The sequence below is a fragment of the Rattus norvegicus genome, chromosome 13 (genome assembly GCF_021556685.1).
Source record: "Rattus norvegicus strain SHRSP/BbbUtx chromosome 13, alternate assembly SHRSP_T2T, whole genome shotgun sequence".
NCBI classification, from domain to species: Eukaryota; Metazoa; Chordata; class Mammalia; order Rodentia; family Muridae; genus Rattus; species Rattus norvegicus.
The window spans coordinates 19679830-19697883 of record NC_141546.1 but is presented as its reverse complement, the minus strand read 5'-3'; the positions used below and the strand labels follow the sequence as shown (position 1 = coordinate 19697883).

Sequence of the window (18054 nt, the reverse complement as noted above, 5' to 3'; positions counted from 1 at the left end):
GCATACACTTTATTCCTGGAATGCCTCTCCATTCACATGAGGCATTCCTAGTACTTTGCCCTGAAAAATCCTTTCCATTCTCCAGTGTTCATACAGATCCCTTGTCTACCCAGAATAAAGTACTAGGAATGCCTCATGTGCATGGAGAGGGATTCCAGGAATGCTGGATACTTAATGACCAGGTTGTACTGGGAAAGAGGAAGTTGAACTTGTAGGTTTACGTGACCTTTCTCAGTCAGTGAGTATGGAGGTGGATATGGGGCTCCTCAGATAAGGTCAGCAGAGAATAGGAAGTCCCAGGGTAAAAGGGATTCCTCCAAGCTCAGAGTAGCTATCTGAACAACTCATACTATGACCTTAAATAGAAGAATTTCTCTACCCTCTTCTGCACATAATCTTATCTCCAAGAGCAAATATCCATGCCTCTGACAACAATGTCAGAATCAGTGAAGTGAGAACACACACTATAGGATGTACTTTGGGAGTTTTATTTCCTGCTATGTACTTCAGCTCACTCCAATTTTCCTCATTCTCTACCTGTGACCCTTCACCTATTCTCTTAAGGAGACTTTGAGCATCAGCAACAAGAAACGACAACAAACTCACATAGGAGTACAACTGGAAAACAGGATTGTGCTAGCCCATTTACTTCAGTGACGTACCCCCTGAAAGTTGTACACCTGTAAGCCATCCTTCCTCAATTCTACCAGAAGCCACATAATTTCAACTCACTCGGTCATATTTAAAGAATGTACGAATGTAGAGTTGTAAGACCCAAAGTGAGTCTTAACTACTGGGAGATCTCCCAAGTGAGACAGAATGGAGTTCGATGCAAATACAGGAGGTTTATTTTTCCAGCATATAAAGAAAAATATTATCAATCAGCTCCTCATGGCAAGTTACTAGAAGACGACCCAGAATGGCTATAACAAACAGTTTTTATACTTTTTAGGGGTACAGGTTAAATCAGCAAGGTTACAGTTTAAATTTATTGGCTAAGCATATTGATTTTTTAATCTATTGGCTAACAAGCATATGACACACATTCAAACTCTACCTGGGACCAGAGGGTCAGGTATAGATAAGTCAGTACATTCTGCCAGGTTTTCAAGAATGTTTCTGCTCCTCCCAGGAACTGTGGCCTAGCCTTGACCTGAGGCAAGAAGCTGGTACTTGGCCTAGTCTTGACTTGAGGTAGTGGATGAAAGGCTGTTGAAAGCCCCTAAGATCCTTCAGAGAAATAGTGGGAAGTAGACCAATGGGATTAGAGAGTGGAAAGAGGCCTAGAATGTGAAAAGGGATATGATCATGATTTAATATGATAATGATTCAATTCCATCCCAAGAAATCAAGATGGTTTAATCTGCCACCAATCCTCATCACCTGCATTTGAATCCCAGGACCCACAGGATACAAACAGACTCCTGAAAGTTTCTACTAACCTCTATACATACAAACAAACAAATGATAAAATTGCAATACACTTTAAAGATTTATAAATATTATAATGTCCTGTTACACTGAATATGTTCTAAAATTTAAAAAACATAATTAGTGGTAGTGCCAGTTAATTTTGTGCTGATAAATCTTTTTTATGTTTTCTAATGTTTCTTTTGAGGCTGACTCAATACAATGACTAAATCACTAGCTTGCTCTTATCATGCTCCAGGCATACTTTTACTAATAAAAATAGTCTGAAATATGCAAAGAGGTGGTTTATGACATCAAACTGATCAATAATTTCATTCAAGGTAGATTTTAATATCACTGTAATTCATACTTTATCTTTAGCTAATCCAAGTACAGATTGCTCTGTTCAGTTCTTACAAGGACTGTTCAAATTCTTGTCACAGGCATAGTTGTACAACAATAGCTGTGCTGTTTTCACTATTGTCAGGAAAACCTGAACATCCTGGATACTGACTACAAGCTGGCTCACTGTCCTTTCTTGACCGTTTCATCATTGTATAGATTGGAATAATCTATTTCCTCTCCCCATGCTAATCAGTGATGGTTCACCTAGGACAGGATGAAAGGCTTTGAGAGTGGATATTTTCTCAACCCAAACCCCAACCTTTCAGCTCTATTTTAGGCAGTTTTCCAGAAGACTACAAGAAGCCTATGGTGTGTCTGTGCTATGGGGTACAGAGAACTGAATCCATCAATATTAGGACCTGTTATTCTAGAACATAGGGTATTCTAAATCTCAGTGAAGTAAAATTTTGGTTTTCTTAATTTCAATAAACTTAAAAACCCTTCACAATCTGAGGAGATAGTGATCAAATATTAAGATTTCAAAATGCCAATCATTAAAACTAGCATGTAATTTTTTTGTTGGACAAATTTTGGTTAAGCTCAGAAAAAAAATGTTTTTCTTAACTAGGCAATAAACCCAGTATCAGAAAAATTTAGTATGGCATACTTATAGAAAAAATATGTCTTTCTAAGTATTTTTTTTGGAAATTCAAAGTACAGTAACCAAGTAAATGTGGAACAGAGACAAAGGCTACAGCTTCCTACCAGCAAATCGTGCTCTTGCCATGATGCATTAGGAAACCTGAGGTGCTCACTGGATGCTGCTGCTTTGGATCACATTGGTTTTGTGAGTTTATGTGTTATTCTTGTATTTGTTTGAAATGTATAATTCTGTAAGAAATATTTAGAAAATTAAATCTCCATAGGACTTATTATGGAAAAATTATAAAAGTGGTTTTCCTCAGTGGGTTTAGTGAGTATTCCATTTTCCCTGAAAAGCAACTTTCCATCCTCATGGCATATTACAATAATTTATAGCTACAGGATTCTGAGTTAATTGGCCTAAAGTGAATCCTGACCTCCAGGTCATTTTTAACACTCATCTCTCAGCAGTCAATGAAGCAATTAGAGAAACAATAAGGGTATAGACAACCTGAACTTTACTTTTAAACAGATTGACACAACTTGGTAAATAACAATTTTAACAATAGAACCTAGAATTTTTACAGAAACAGATTATACATGAGTCAATCAGCATCAACACCTAGTGGGCTCCCAAGGATAGAGCTCCCTTTACCAGGACAAAGGGAGCACACAGCCATAGTCAGCCAATGCAAATTTTATTCAAAGTTTCACCATTTTTATACAGAATGCAGAATGAAAATTTCCCCACTCTTTTCAGTTTACAAGAGGTGCTGTTTACCTAGCAATAGCTTTTCTGGGTTCAAGGTGACCCAAACCTCCTTACAGATTGAGATATCTGTCTGCAGTCCAACTCTTAGATGAGTTGTTTCTTATAATTAAAAACAAAGGTACTTTCTCTTGAGAAAAAAGATAATGAAAGCCACTTCCTCAGGTTTGCTGCTTACTTGGCAGACCACCAGGATTCTCTGCTTGAGAAAGTCTGCTTCCTCAGTCTCAGTCTGCTGTGAAAGGCAAAGATCCTAAGTTGGCTCGAAGCTAGCAAGCTGGGAGCAGTTTGCTCATGCTATTAATCTACAAATGAGAATAAATCTTGACAGATCATTATGAGAAGTGCTTGGAGAGATGGCAAAGTGATTAACAGTGAGTGTTTTATTTGCACAGCACCTGAGTTCAATACTCAGAACTCATTTTGAATTGCTCTCCTCTGGCCATTGAGGGCACTAACACACACACACACACACACACACACACACACACACACACACATTTATATTTGCATTTATATATGTTATGGGCTTTAAAGGTATAAAGCTTTTGCCCTGCAGAAAATAAACCTACATTCTACAGATTATTTGGAAGACATGACTAAACATTTAGATATTAAACCAAAATATTTCAGAAAATAAATTGACAAAGATCAATATACATTAGAGAATATTTTGAACTGAGTGATCTTGAAAATGTAGCACACAGAAATTAGTGAGAATCAGTAAAATACATGTTTGAGGGATTTTTATTCATGTCAGTTCTTCACTAACAAACAGGACAAATGTTTAAAATATTGTCTATATTTCCATCATACACAGTTAGAATATGAAAACATGCTAAATGTAAATAAAAATAAAAGCAACTATCAGAATAAACTAAATTAAACATCTATAATTGATACTTTATAAATATTCTTATATTTGTATTATTTTCTATAGTATATTATTTGAGTTGAATTGAACAATATTATATTCAATTTATAATTGAAAACTCCAAAATAAAACATTAGTTTTTTTCACAGGCAAAAATGAATATTAATAATAAGATTCAGAACACCTAACTTCTCCATGTACTCTGTATCATTAAAAAAATAAAACTATATTCACAAGTTACTTTTGTAATAACTATGTGACAATTTGAGTAGCTGACAAATTATTGGACAACTGACTGAAAATTAAGTTGAAAATCAAAATTGAATTAGAAAATGTAAACAACCTTCTATTTCATAAGTGAACTCAACATTGAAATTATGCTTCTCAACAATAATGATAATTGTACAGGTGGGAACATGAATATAATGATACTATCCCTGGGCAGGACAGATTTTACTCACTCTTTGTCCTGAAAGGTGTATGACTTCAATCTTGCTGTTAAATAATTTATGCACATCATCATCCGAAATGGAAATGATAGACTAAGAAACATTCTAAATAAAAGTAAACATAATAAAACCTTTCATTAAATACCAGCTATCAATTTCATCGATGTATAACTATAACGAGGCTTACTTTTTGATCTCAAGATCGTTTTAAATTTTTGGGAATCAAATCAATGTTATTCACCACAGTGAAGAAATAAAGAGGCCTGGGCAGGGGACACCTTACTTAAAACACTTATTGTACAACATTTAGTACCAGAGTTCACATCTCCAACAGCAGTCACATAAAAGACTTTCATGGGAGCCTCTCAATAACTCTGTGTTCTGACACAGAAACAGAATATTCCAAGGTCAAGATAGTCAAAATTTGAAAACCTTAGGTTAAGTTAAAAACCAACTGTACTTCTGTAGTAAAAATGGAGAACAGCTTTGGAAGATGCTCAACATCAATCTCTGAATTCCATGTGTGTACACAGACACACACACACACACACACACACACACACACACACACACACACACACGCACACACACACAGATATACACATATTCATAGGGAAAACAGATACATACATATGCAGCAAAAGGATAAAGAAATAGCATCAAATATAATCAAATCAGGAAACATAAAAGTACCACATAAATCAACAATCCTACCACTGCTTATTAATGCAGAAGAATTAAAATTAACTTGTAAGGGATAATGACACTCCCATGCTCATTGATATATTGTTCATATTAGCTAAACCTTGGAAATGAATAGAACACCTGTCAACAAATCAATGGCTCATAAAAATGTAGCAAAAACTAACAATCTATTAATAACCACAATCAGAAGAAAGAGAAATATTCAGCATGAGGTAGTGTAAAGAAACCCCAAATTCATTACACTGTATGAGAAAAGCCAGGGAAAGAAAAGCAAATATGTTTGATTCCACTAAGAGGAGCCATCTAAGTAATCATAAGCACAGGATCAGACAAAATTACAGCTGCCAGGAAATGGAGTACTCATGTCGATAGATATACCATGTCACTTAAGCAAGATATATATATTTAATAAGCTGGTATAAAATATTACCCACCTCAAATATGCAGACATATGACTTCATTTAGAAAATGAATGTCCTGGCTGGGTTTTGTGTCCATTTAGTAGAAGCTAGAATCATCTGGAAAGAGAGGCAAACATTGGGATATAGGTAAATCAATACAGCATTTTTCTGATTGATAATTGATGTGAAAGACCCAACCCATAGAGGTGGTCTGCCCTAGAGCAATTAGTTCTCAGTGCTTAAAGAAGGAAGGCTGAGGAAGCCATGGAGACCAGGACAGTAAGCCATGTCCCTCAGTTCCTGCCTCCATGTTCCTAATTCGAGTTCCTGCCGTGAATTCCTTCAATGATGAATTATTGAACTATCTTGTGGGAGTTCAAGGAATAGAAACTCTTTTCTCCTGGGGTTACCTTTAGTTATGTTGTTTATCACAGCAATAGAAAGCAAAATTAAGAGAGGAATTTTTACCAAGAGTGAGTTATTTCTGTGACAGACCGTACTAGGTGTTTTGGGAAGAACTATAAAGGCATTTGAAGTTTGAGGTGGGAAAGCTATTGAGTGGTGAGATGTCAGTAGGTTATTTGGTGGAAACTTAGAAGGTAATTCTTATATTACATATGGTGAAGTGTGGCCTGTGACATTCAAATTGAAGACTCTACCAGAGCCAATTTGTGCTATCTTTAAGAATATGTGGTTCTTGTTAGCTGAAACTAATAAAACAGCTATGAATAATGAGAGACTGGAACCAGTAAAGTGAAACTTGTTTTCTTGGAATATTTGATCCTGATCAGCTTGGGCTGCAAAATCAGCTTTGACTATAACAAGAAAACATATATATATATATATATATATATATATATATATATATATATATATATATATATGAATACAGCCTGCATTTAGGAAAATTTACTACATTTAGGAAATGTTTACTAAAGAATACGTAACTGCATGCCTCTGTCTGTACTTAGAGTACTTAAAGTACTGTAGGGTTTTCATTGCTGTGCAGAGAAACCAGGACCAAGGCAACGTATAAAGGACAGCATTTAAATGGGGCTGGCTTACTGCTTTTGAGCTTGAGTTTGTTTTTTTTTTTATTATAGGAATTATGGCAATATACAGGCAGGCATGGAGCTGAAGGAACTAAGAGTTCCATGAGACTAGGTTCCAGGCAGCTAGCAGGACAGTCTCCAAACCCACTCCCACAGTGATACACTTCTTCCAACAAGTCCACACTGTCTAATCGTACCGCTTCCTGGGCCAAGCATTTTTAAAACCCCACAGGTTCCAATTGAAAATTATGAAAATTAGTAAATATTCTCCTTCATGAATATGAAGCTAGTGTTTTTTAAAATTAAGAAGTAGATTCTAAAAACATTATTAAAAAAGAATATAACCAGAGGCTCTAAAAGTGTTTTGAAAAAGCAGAGCAAAGGGCTCTGTTGTCTCTCGGGTCTCTATTGTAATGGAGTAGGCAGAAGGACCAATGGAAAGGCCAGGGCAAAGTAATGGGCCATCTCTCCATCTAGATGTGCCTGAAAGTGTTTTTATAACACAAATATATTTACTACCCATCTGCCGTTTTAGTTTTTCCTTTACAATGAGGAAATAATTCATTACTGAAAAGGTAACCTCAACAAATGATTTTAGGACTAGATGAAAGTGTATAAAAATCTAAGTATTTCTGTTCACTTAATACCACTTTAAAAATTTCAGGATGTGATTGCAAAGTAGAAGGAAGTATCCCTGTGAAAACATGGCAGCATCAGCACAGCCTGGGGAGATGTCTGAAGAGCTCAAACTGCATAGCTGGACCTGATGAAGAGCTGCTAAATTGTATTTTAACAAAACAAAATCTCTTGACCATTAAGATGCAGCTATTTGGAGCTGGTGAGATAGTATAGTCACTAAGGGGCTTGCTGGAAAGGCCAAATCTTTATTAAAAAGAGAAAAGATTTAACAGGCTTGGTTGGTAGTTTGTGCTTTTCATTTCCTTACCCTGAGAAGTAGGCAGAGATAGAGAGATGCCTGAGGCTAGCACCCAGCCTTCCAAAAGTGATGACTTCCAGGCAATAAATAAGAGATCCTGTCTTAATAAACAAAAGGGATGGGGCATGACTGAGGAAGACAGCCAGGATTGACTGCTGGCCTCTATGTGCATGTCCACTGCAAAAATATATACACATGAATGCACAAACACACACACACACACACACACACACACACACACACACGCATGCGCACACATACACACACACACACTCACTTATATATGAAAAATAGAAAATATATATTTGAAAGGAAAAACAAAGAACCTGTGAGAGAGAGACCCAACCGCCTGGTCAGGTGGGCACTCCTGAGGCTGCAGAGCGGAAGAGACCACCAACACTGCTCACCCCTGCCCAAATCCCTGGCCCAAGAGGAAACTGTATAAGGCCTCTGGGCTCCCGTGGGGGAGGGCACAGGAGCAGCAGGACCCTCTGTGCCTGAGACACCACCAGAACCAGAAGGAAACAGACCGGATAAACAGTTCTCTGCACCCAAATCCCATGGGAGGGAGAGCTGAACATTCAGAGAGGCAGACAAGCCTGGGAAACCAGAAGAGACTGCTCTCTGCACACATATCTCGGACGCCAGAGGAAAAAGCCAAAGACCATCTGGAACCCTGGTGCACAGAAGCTCCTGGAAACGGCGGCACAGGTCTTCCTGGTTGCTGCCGCTGCAGAGAGCCCGTGGGTAGCACCCCACGAGCGAACTTGAGCCTCGGGACCACAGGTAAGACCAACTTTTCTGCTGCAAGATAGCTGCCTGGTGAACTCAAGACACAGGCCCACAGGAACAGCTGAAGACCTGTAGAGAGGAAAAACCACACGCCGGAAAGCAGAACACTCTGTCCCCATAACTGACTGAAAGAGAGGAAAACAGGTCTACAGCACTCCTGACACACAGGCTTATAGGACAGTCTAGCCACTGTCAGAAATAGCAGAACAAAGTAACACTAGAGATAATCTGATGGCGAGAGGCAAGCACAGGAACCCAAGCAACAGAAAACAAGACTACATGGCACCATCGGAGCCCAATTCTCCCATCAAAACAAACATGGAATATCCAAACACACCAGAAAAGCAAGATCTAGTTTCAAAATCATTTTTGATCATGATGCTGGAGGACTTCAAGAAAGACGTGAAGAACTCCCTTAGAGAACAAGTAGAAGCCTACAGAGAGGAATCGCAAAAATGCCTGAAAGAATCGCAAAAATCCCTGAAAGAATTCCAGGAAAACATAAATAAACAAGTAGAAGCCCATAGAGAGGAGACACAAAAATCCCTGAAAGAATTCCAGGAAAACATAAATAAACAAGTAGAAGCCCATAGAGAGGAGACACAAAAATCCCTGAAAGAATTCCAGGAAAACACAATCAAACAGTTGAAGGAATTAAAAATGGAAATAGAAGCAATCAAGAAAGAACACATGGAAACAACCCTGGATATAGAAAACCAAAAGAAGAGACAAGGAGCTGTAGATATAAACTTCACCAACAGAATACAAGAGATGGAAGAGAGAATCTCAGGAGCAGAAGATTCCATAGAAATCATTGACTCAACTGTCAAAGATAATGTAAAGCGGAAAAAGCTACTGGTCCGAAACATACAGGAAATCCAGGACTCAATGAGAAGATCAAACCTAAGGATAATAGGTATAGAAGAGAGTGAAGACTCCCAGCTCAAAGGACCCGTTAATATCTTCAACAAAATCATAGAAGAAAACTTCCCTAACCTAAAAAAAGAGATACCCATAGACATACAAGAAGCCTACAGAACTCCAAATAGATTGGACCAGAAAAGAAACACCTCCCGTCACATAATTGTCAAAACACCAAACGCACAAAATAAAGAAAGAATATTAAAAGCAGTAAGGGAAAAAGGTCAAGTAACATATAAAGGCAGACCTATCAGAATCACACCAGACTTCTCGCCAGAAACTATGAAGGCCAGAAGATCCTGGACTGATGTTATACAGACCCTAAGAGAACAAAAATGCCAGCCCAGGTTACTGTATCCAGCAAAACTCTCAATTAACATTGATGGAGAAACCAAGATATTCCATGACAAAACCAAATTTACACAATATCTTTCCACAAATCCAGCACTACAAAGGATAATAAATGGTAAAGCCCAACATAAGGAGGCAAGCTATACCCTAGAAGAAGCAAGAAACTAATCGTCTTGGCAACAAAACAAAGAGAATGAAAGCACACAAACATAACCTCACATCCAAATATGAATATAATGGGAAGCAATAATCACTATTCCTTAATATCTTTCAATATCAATGGCCTCAACTCCCCAATAAAAAGACATAGATTAACAAACTGGATACGCAACGAGGACCCTGCATTCTGCTGCCTACAGGAAACACACCTCAGAGACAAAGACAGACACTACCTCAGAGTGAAAGGCTGGAAAACAAATTTCCAAGCAAATGGTCAGAAGAAGCAAGCTGGAGTAGCCATTCTAATATCAAATAAAATCAATTTCCAACTAAAAGTCATCAAAAAAGATAAAGAAGGACACTTCATATTCATCAAAGGAAAAATCCACCAAGATGAACTGTCAATCCTAAATATCTATGCCCCAAATACAAGGGCACCTACATACGTAAAAGAAACCTTACTAAAGCTCAAAGCACACATTGCACCTCACACAATAATAGTGGGAGACTTCAACACCCCAAGGAATGGACAGATCATGGAAACAGAAAGTAAACAGTGATGTCGACAGACTAAGAGAAGTCATGAGCCAAATGGACTTAACGGATATTTATAGAACATTCTATCCTAAAGCAAAAGGATATACCTTCTTCTCAGCTCCTCATGGTACTTTCTCCAAAATTGACCATATAATTGGTCAAAAAACGGGTCTCAAGAGGTACAGAAAGATAGAAATGATCCCATGTGTGCTATCGGACCACCACGGCCTAAAACTGGTCTTCAATAACAATAAGGGAAGAATGCCCACATATACGTGGAAATTGAACAATGCTCTACTCAATGATAACCTGGTCAAGGAAGAAATAAAGAAATAAATTAAAAACTTTTTAGAATTTAATGAAAAGGAAGATACAACATACCCAAACTTATGGGACACAATGAAAGGTGTGCTAAGAGGAAAACTCATAGCGCTGAGTGCCTGCAGAAAGAAACAGGAAAGAGAATATGTCAGCAGCTTGACAGCACACCTAAAAGCTCTAGAACAAAAAGAAGCAAATACACCCAGGAGGAGTAGAAGGCAGGAAATAATCAAACTCAGAGCTGAAATCAACCAAGTAGAAACAAAAAGGACCATAGAAAGAATCAACAGAACCAAAAGTTGGTTCTCTGAGAAAATCAACAAGATAGATAAACCCTTAGCCAGACTAACAAGAGGACACAGAGAGTGCGTCCAAATTAACAAAATCAGAAATGAAAAGGGAGACATAACTACAGATTCAGAGGAAATTCAAAAAATCATCAGATCTTACTGTAAAAACCTATATTCAACAAAACTTGAATATCTTCAGGAAATGGACAATTTCCTAGACAGATACCAGGTATCGAAGTTAAATCAGGAACAGATAAACCAGTTAAACAACCCCATAACTCCTAAGGAAATAGAAGCAGTCATTAAAGGTCTCCCAAACAAAAAGAGCCCAGGTCCAGACGGGTTTAGTGCAGAATTCTATCAAACCTTCATAGAAGACCTCATACCAATATTATACAAACTATTCCACAAAATTGAAACAGATGGAGCACTACCGAATTCCTTCTATGAAGCCACAATTACTCTTATACCTAAACCACACAAAGACACAACAAAGAAAGAGAACTTCAGACCAATTTCCTTTATGAATATCGATGCAAAAATACTCAATAAAATTCTGGCAAACCGAATTCAAGAGCACATCAAAACAATCATCCACCATGATCAAGTAGGCTTCATCCCAGGCATGCAGGGATGGTTTAATATACGGAAAACCATCAACGTGATCCATTATATAAACAAACTGAAAGAACAGAACCACATGATCATTTCATTAGATGCTGAGAAAGCATTTGACAAAATTCAACACCCCTTCATGATAAAAGTCCTGGAAAGAATAGGAATTCAATGCCCATACCTAAACATAGTAAAAGCCCTATACAGCAAACCAGTTGCTAACATTAAACTAAATGGAGAGAAACTTGAAGCAATCCCACTAAAATCAGGGACTAGTCAAGGCTGCCCACTCTCTCCCTACTTATTCAATATAGTTCTTGAAGTTCTAGCCAGAGCAATCAGACAATAAAAGGAGATCAAGGGGATACAGATCAGAAAAGAAGAGGTCAAAATATCAATATTTGCAGATGACATGATAGTATATTTAAGTGATCCCAAAAGTTCCACCAGAGAACTCCTAAAGCTGATAAACAACTTCAGCAAAGTGGCTGAGTATAAAATTAACTCAAATAAATCATTGCCTTCCTCTATACAAAAGAGAAACAAGCCGAGAAAGAAATTAGGGAAACGACACCCTTCATAATAGACCCAAATAATATAAAGTACCTCGGTGTGACTTTAACCAAGCAAGTAAAAGATCTGTACAATAAGAACTTCAAGACACTGAGGAAAGAAATTGAAGAAGACCTCAGAAGATGGAAAGATCTCCCATGCTCATGGATTGGCAGGATTAATTTATTAAAAATGGCCATTTTACCAAAAGCAATCTACAGATTCAATGCAATCCCCATCAAGATACCAATCCAATTCTTCAAAGAGTTAGACAGAACAATTTGCAAATTCATCTGGAATAACAAAAAACCCAGGATAGCTAAAGCTATCCTCAACAATAAAAGGACTTCAGGGGGAATCACTATCCCTGAACTCAAGCAGTATTACAGAGTAATAGTGATAAAAACTGCATGGTATTGGTTCAGAGACAGACAGATAGACCAATGGAATAGAATTGAAGACCCAGAAATGAACCCACACACCTATGGTCACTTGATTTTTGACAAAGGAGCCAAAACCATCCAATGGAAAAAAGATAGCATTTTCAGCAAATGGTGCTGGTTCAACTGGAGGTCAACATGTAGAAGAATGCAGATCGATCCATGCTTATCACCCTGTACAAAGCTTAAGTCGAAGTGGATCAAGGACCTCCACATCAAACCAGACACACTCAAACTAATAGAAGAAAAAGTAGGGAAGCATCTGGAACACATGGGCACTGGAAAAAATTTCCTGAACAAAACACCAATGGCTTATGCTCTAAGATCAAGAATCGACAAATGGGATCTCATAAAACTGCAAAGCTTCTGTAAGGCAAAGGACACTGTGGTTAGGACAAAACGGCAACCAACAGATTGGGAAAAGATCTTTACCAATCCTACAACAGATAGATGCCTTATATCCAAAATATACAAAGAACTCAAGAAGTTAGACCGCAGGGAAACAAATAACCCTATTAAAAAATGGGGTTCAGAGCTAAACAAAGAATTCACAGCTGAGGAATGCCGAATGGCTGAGAAACACCTAAAGAAATGTTCAACATCTTTAGTCATAAGGGAAATGCAAATCAAAACAACCCTGAGATTTCACCTCACACCAGTGAGAATGGCTAAGATCAAAAACTCAGGTGACAGCAGATGCTGGAGAGGATGTGGAGAAAGAAGAACACTCCTCCATTGTTGGTGGGATTGCAGACTGGTAAAACCATTCTGGAAATCAGTCTGGAGGTTCCTCAGAAAATTGGACATTGAACTGCCTGAGTATCCAGCTATACCTCTCTTGGGCATATACCCAAAAGATGCCCCAACATATAAAAGAGACACGTGCTCCACTATTGTCATCGCAGCCTTATTTATAATAGCCAGAAACTGGAAAGAACCCAGATGCCCTTCAACAGAGGAATGGATACAGAAAATGTGGTACATCTACACAATGGAATATTACTCAGCTATCAAAAACAACAAGTTTATGAAATTCGTAGGCAAATGGTTGGAACTGGAAAATATCATCCTGAGTGAGCTAACCCAATCACAGAAAGACATACATGGTATGCACTCATTGATAAGTGGCTATTAGCCCAAATGCTTGAATTACCCTAGATCCCTAGAACAAACGAAACTCAAGACAGATGATCAAAATGTGAATGCTTCACTCCTTCTTTAAATGAGGAAAAAGAATACCCTTGGCTGGGAAGGGAGAGGCAAAGATTAAAACAGAGACTGAAGAAACACCCATTCAGAGCCTGCCCCACAGGTGGCCCATACATATACAGCCACCCAATTGGACAAGATGGATGAAGCAAAGAAGTGCAGACCGACAGGAGCCGGATGTAGATCGCTCCTGAGAGACACAGCCAGAATACAGCAAATACAGAGGCGAATGCCAGCAGCAAACCACTGAACTGAGAATAGGTCCCCCGTTGAAGGAATCAGAGAAAGAACTGGAAGAGCTTGAAGGGGCTCGAGACCCCAAAAGTACATAATGTCATCAACCAGAGTTTCCAGGGACTAAGCCACTACCTAAATACTATACATGGACTGACCCTGGACTCTGCCCCCATAGGTAGCAATGAATATCCTAGTAAGAGCACCAGTGGAAGGGGAAGCCCTGGGTCCTGCTAAGACTGAACCCCCAGTGAACTAGACTATGGGGGGAGGGCGGCAATGGGGGGAGGGTTGGGAGGGGGACACCCGTAAGGAAGGGGAGGGGGGAGGGGGATGTTTGCTCGGAAACCGGGAAAGGGAATAACACTTTAAATGTATATAAGAAATACTCAAGTTAATAAAAAAAAAAAAGAAAGGAAAACAAACCACAGGATTGAAGAACATAATTTTAATACATATACCTGACACAGTATCCACATCAAGAATACTGAATTTCTACTAACCAAAATAAATGGAGGTAGGGCTGGAAAAACTGCTGAGTGGTTTAAACTGATTGAATTGTTTAGAGAACAAGAATCTAGATTTCTGTACCTTTATCAGTCTATTGTGAGACTACTCTGGTTCCTAGTTATCTGATATATTCTTGACTCTACAGGCCTACAACCTCATGTGTGGATATAGATACACCACCAGAAACATTTTCAAAAATAGAAAATTAAAAATTAAAGGAAAAGACAAACAACCTATCTTTAACATGAGAACATTTGTGAACACTTCACAAAATAATAGAAGCATCCATGACAAGTAAGAGGGACAGTGACCACCAGGATTATTCATCCCTAGGGAAATGCAAATCAGCATAACGCTGAATTATCAATCCAAAGTGAGCAGGGTAAATTAAATGAAAAATTCTGAAACCTGAAAGGGTTATGCACAAGACTGAAAGGTGCTATACAAGAAACCAGGCACATGCTACTGTATAATCTCAATTTTAAGAAACATAAAGTTCTCACATTCATTGGTCATGGAGAGTAGGAGACAATTCTTCTTTGAGATAGAGAAGTCTTCCTTCAAAATAATCAGAGTATTCTACCCCTTGATGACAGTGCAGTAGCAACATGATTTCCTTATTAAAGTTTGTTGAATCACACACTTGAGACTTGTGTATTTCTTCACATGAATTTAAAAAGAAAGATTCAGTCTTTGTGTGTTTTCTTCTCTTGTTAATTCTGACAGGTATACTAGGCAACTGGGTTTCAGGACCAGAGTATCTTACTCATTTTTGCTTAGGGTTTAATTGAAGGAATGAGTGACTGACTCTACTGAGGAGGAAATAATTAAATAAACAGGAGGAGGGGAGACATTTTTATTCTACCAGCACATATGAGAAGTGACAATATTTTCCTGTAAATCCACCCAGCACTCAGGGGGTGAGCTTCTCTAAATTAGGAGAGTTCTTGTAATCCAGCCTCAATTTTATGATCATCCAATTTTTGAAGTAACTTTAGTTAGGAAATAAAGCTCTTTTTAAGTGGAAATGTATGCAAACACAGCAGTTGTGGTATTAGTATTTGTACATATAAGCAGCACAATTGGCATGGTTAGGAACACTGACATTTTCCGTACTCAATCCTTTTCACTCAAGGTACATACAGGAAGAAAAGATGATGTCCTCTTCCATCGTCTTGCTAGGCAATTCACTAACTTACTGATACACTGACCTTGTGTTTGTTCAACATCTTTTCCATGGCAGACACCAATCTGGGCATGAGAACAGGGCTAGACAAATGTGCATGCAAGCATGAATACCTGAATTCAGACCCTAGAAGATGTGTAAAAAGTCAAGTGTGGTGACATGTGCTTGTAATCTCAGGTCTGCAGAAACAGGGCAAGGAGATTGCTGAGGACCAGTGGACAGCCAGACAAGCCTGCACTTGGTAAATTCAAGGCCAATGAGAGAGTCTTAGAAGAATACGTTGGGTAGTGAGGAACAACATGTAAGTTTGACCTCTGTCCCCTGCCCCACACGCATGTACATGCACACACAGACACATACACTTATGTAATAAAAACATACACAAAAGTGAGACTGTATAGACCGAGAAGAAACTATATTTCCTACAATAATAGGAGAAAATAATAAATTAAGCAAGCCTTATATAATCATGGCTAGTCTAGTTATGAGGAAAACATGTCCCAGGCCTTGATAGCTCCTTGGAGAATAGATTTGAAGCATCTCTGTCATGTCTATCAGAGTCATTTCAACTGAAATGCAGATGTCTTTTCCTCCCTCTCAATCTTCCAATTTTTATCAAGTGGGTTGTAATCTCTCCCTCCCTCTTCTTACTATTTTTATTTTTATTACATTCACTTAGCTCTGTGTGTGTATATGCCTGTGTGTACATGTGTGCCACAGCATGACTATGGAAGTCAGGTGCCAGCCTGTTGGGGCCAGTTTGCTTCCATCATCTCGTTCCTGGGGTTAGAGTTTATATTGTCAGGCTTGATGGCAAGCACCTTTACATGAAGAATCATTTTGCCATATTTCGTAAGTCGTCATTTTTGTTAGTTTATTTGCTTGTTTGTTTATTTGAAATACAAAGTTCAGCTAATGAACTTACTAATAAGCACCTCCCTATCTGACACCATGTCATTCTATGTGCAATGTGCATGGTCAATGGAAGCTAGCCATTACTGCATGGCACACTGAGACCCGACACTCATCTCAAACTCAGTGTTTATACAGAGCATTGAATAATGAGGATTTGGAAAAGCTGTTGTTGGTTTTTCTTCATGACCAGTGACTGAACACGTACCATATTTAATATGCAGACAGTACTTCTTGTTAGAGGACTCAGGGTAATTGGGATTTCCAGGGCCAGTCCATACTGTCAACTTGATAGGACTTAGAATCACTATGGAAACATATTTCTGAGCATGTTTTTAAGGAAGATTCTTGATTGGGTTAATTGAAAAAAAATATGAGTTATACATGGCCTAGAGCTCTGGACTTTTGTGGGGGAAAGGAAAAAGTGAGCTAAGTACCAGTATTAATCTTTTTCTGCTTCCTGACCGCAGTGCAATATAACCACCTGCTTCATGCTCCAGCCACAATTCCTTCTCTAATAGAATGGACTATACCCTTCTCCTATCCCTCCTTCCCTCCTTTCCCTTCTTTCTTCCTTCCTTCCTTCCTCCCTTCCTTCCTTCCTTCCCTCTCAAGTTGCTTCTATCAGGTCTTTCATCATTTCAATACGAAATTAACTACAAAATGCCTTTGATTCATGCTCTCTATTACCAAGCACATCTTCTCCTGACCAAATCTTTTGACTGTAGAATGTGCAGAGAATGCAGTGTACAATTACTCCATTTTGAATATGCGTTAATGTGCAAGAGCTGTAAAATACAGTTGAGAATTTATGACTCATGTCCTTGTAGTTGTGTGAAGCAGATGCTCATTAAATTACAAGTGTGAGTGAGCTGATCCGTGTGTAGGTGGCACATAAAGCAATGATGAGCATTCTTCTGTATTCCCAAAGTGAAATAGGTCAGCTCCTCTAGTGTGAAACTCCCCATTTCCAGTGGTGCTGAAATAAATAGCTGACAAATATAACATGATTTTTCTGTGTAGATCTAAAATGGAGTGCAAAGAGATTTTTGGCCACCTTGAATCATGGTTTGAACAATGGTATGCTATCATAGATATTGAATAGACTATGGCAGCCAACCACCCCTAAATGGAAGAACAGGGTTCTAGTCTCCAGCCATATGTGTCAGTACTGCCTTGTGAATAGAATCAAAACATTTAGAGGTAAGACACAGGCATTAGTGGTAACTAATTCTCTGCAATGACTCTCAATGGACAAACAAACAAAAAATCAAATGCAGAGAATTTAAAAGATGCAAAATAATGACTTTTATTTGATATTGCTGTTTATTGGTTGATAGGTATGTTCTCTGTTGTTTAGTTTATTAGATGACTTTTATTTGATTTTGTTGTTTATCAGTTGATAGCTATATTCTTTGTAGTTTAGTTTATTGTTTGAGAA

At 38.2% G+C, this 18054-nt stretch overlaps 1 long non-coding RNA gene across 1 annotated transcript in view; it reads left to right on the top strand.

Annotated features, from left to right (window-relative positions):
* LOC148001543 (uncharacterized) overlaps positions 1-18054 on the top strand; it is a 180754-nt gene that overhangs the window by 134911 nt on the left and 27789 nt on the right. The gene's annotated exons all lie outside the window — the stretch shown is intronic.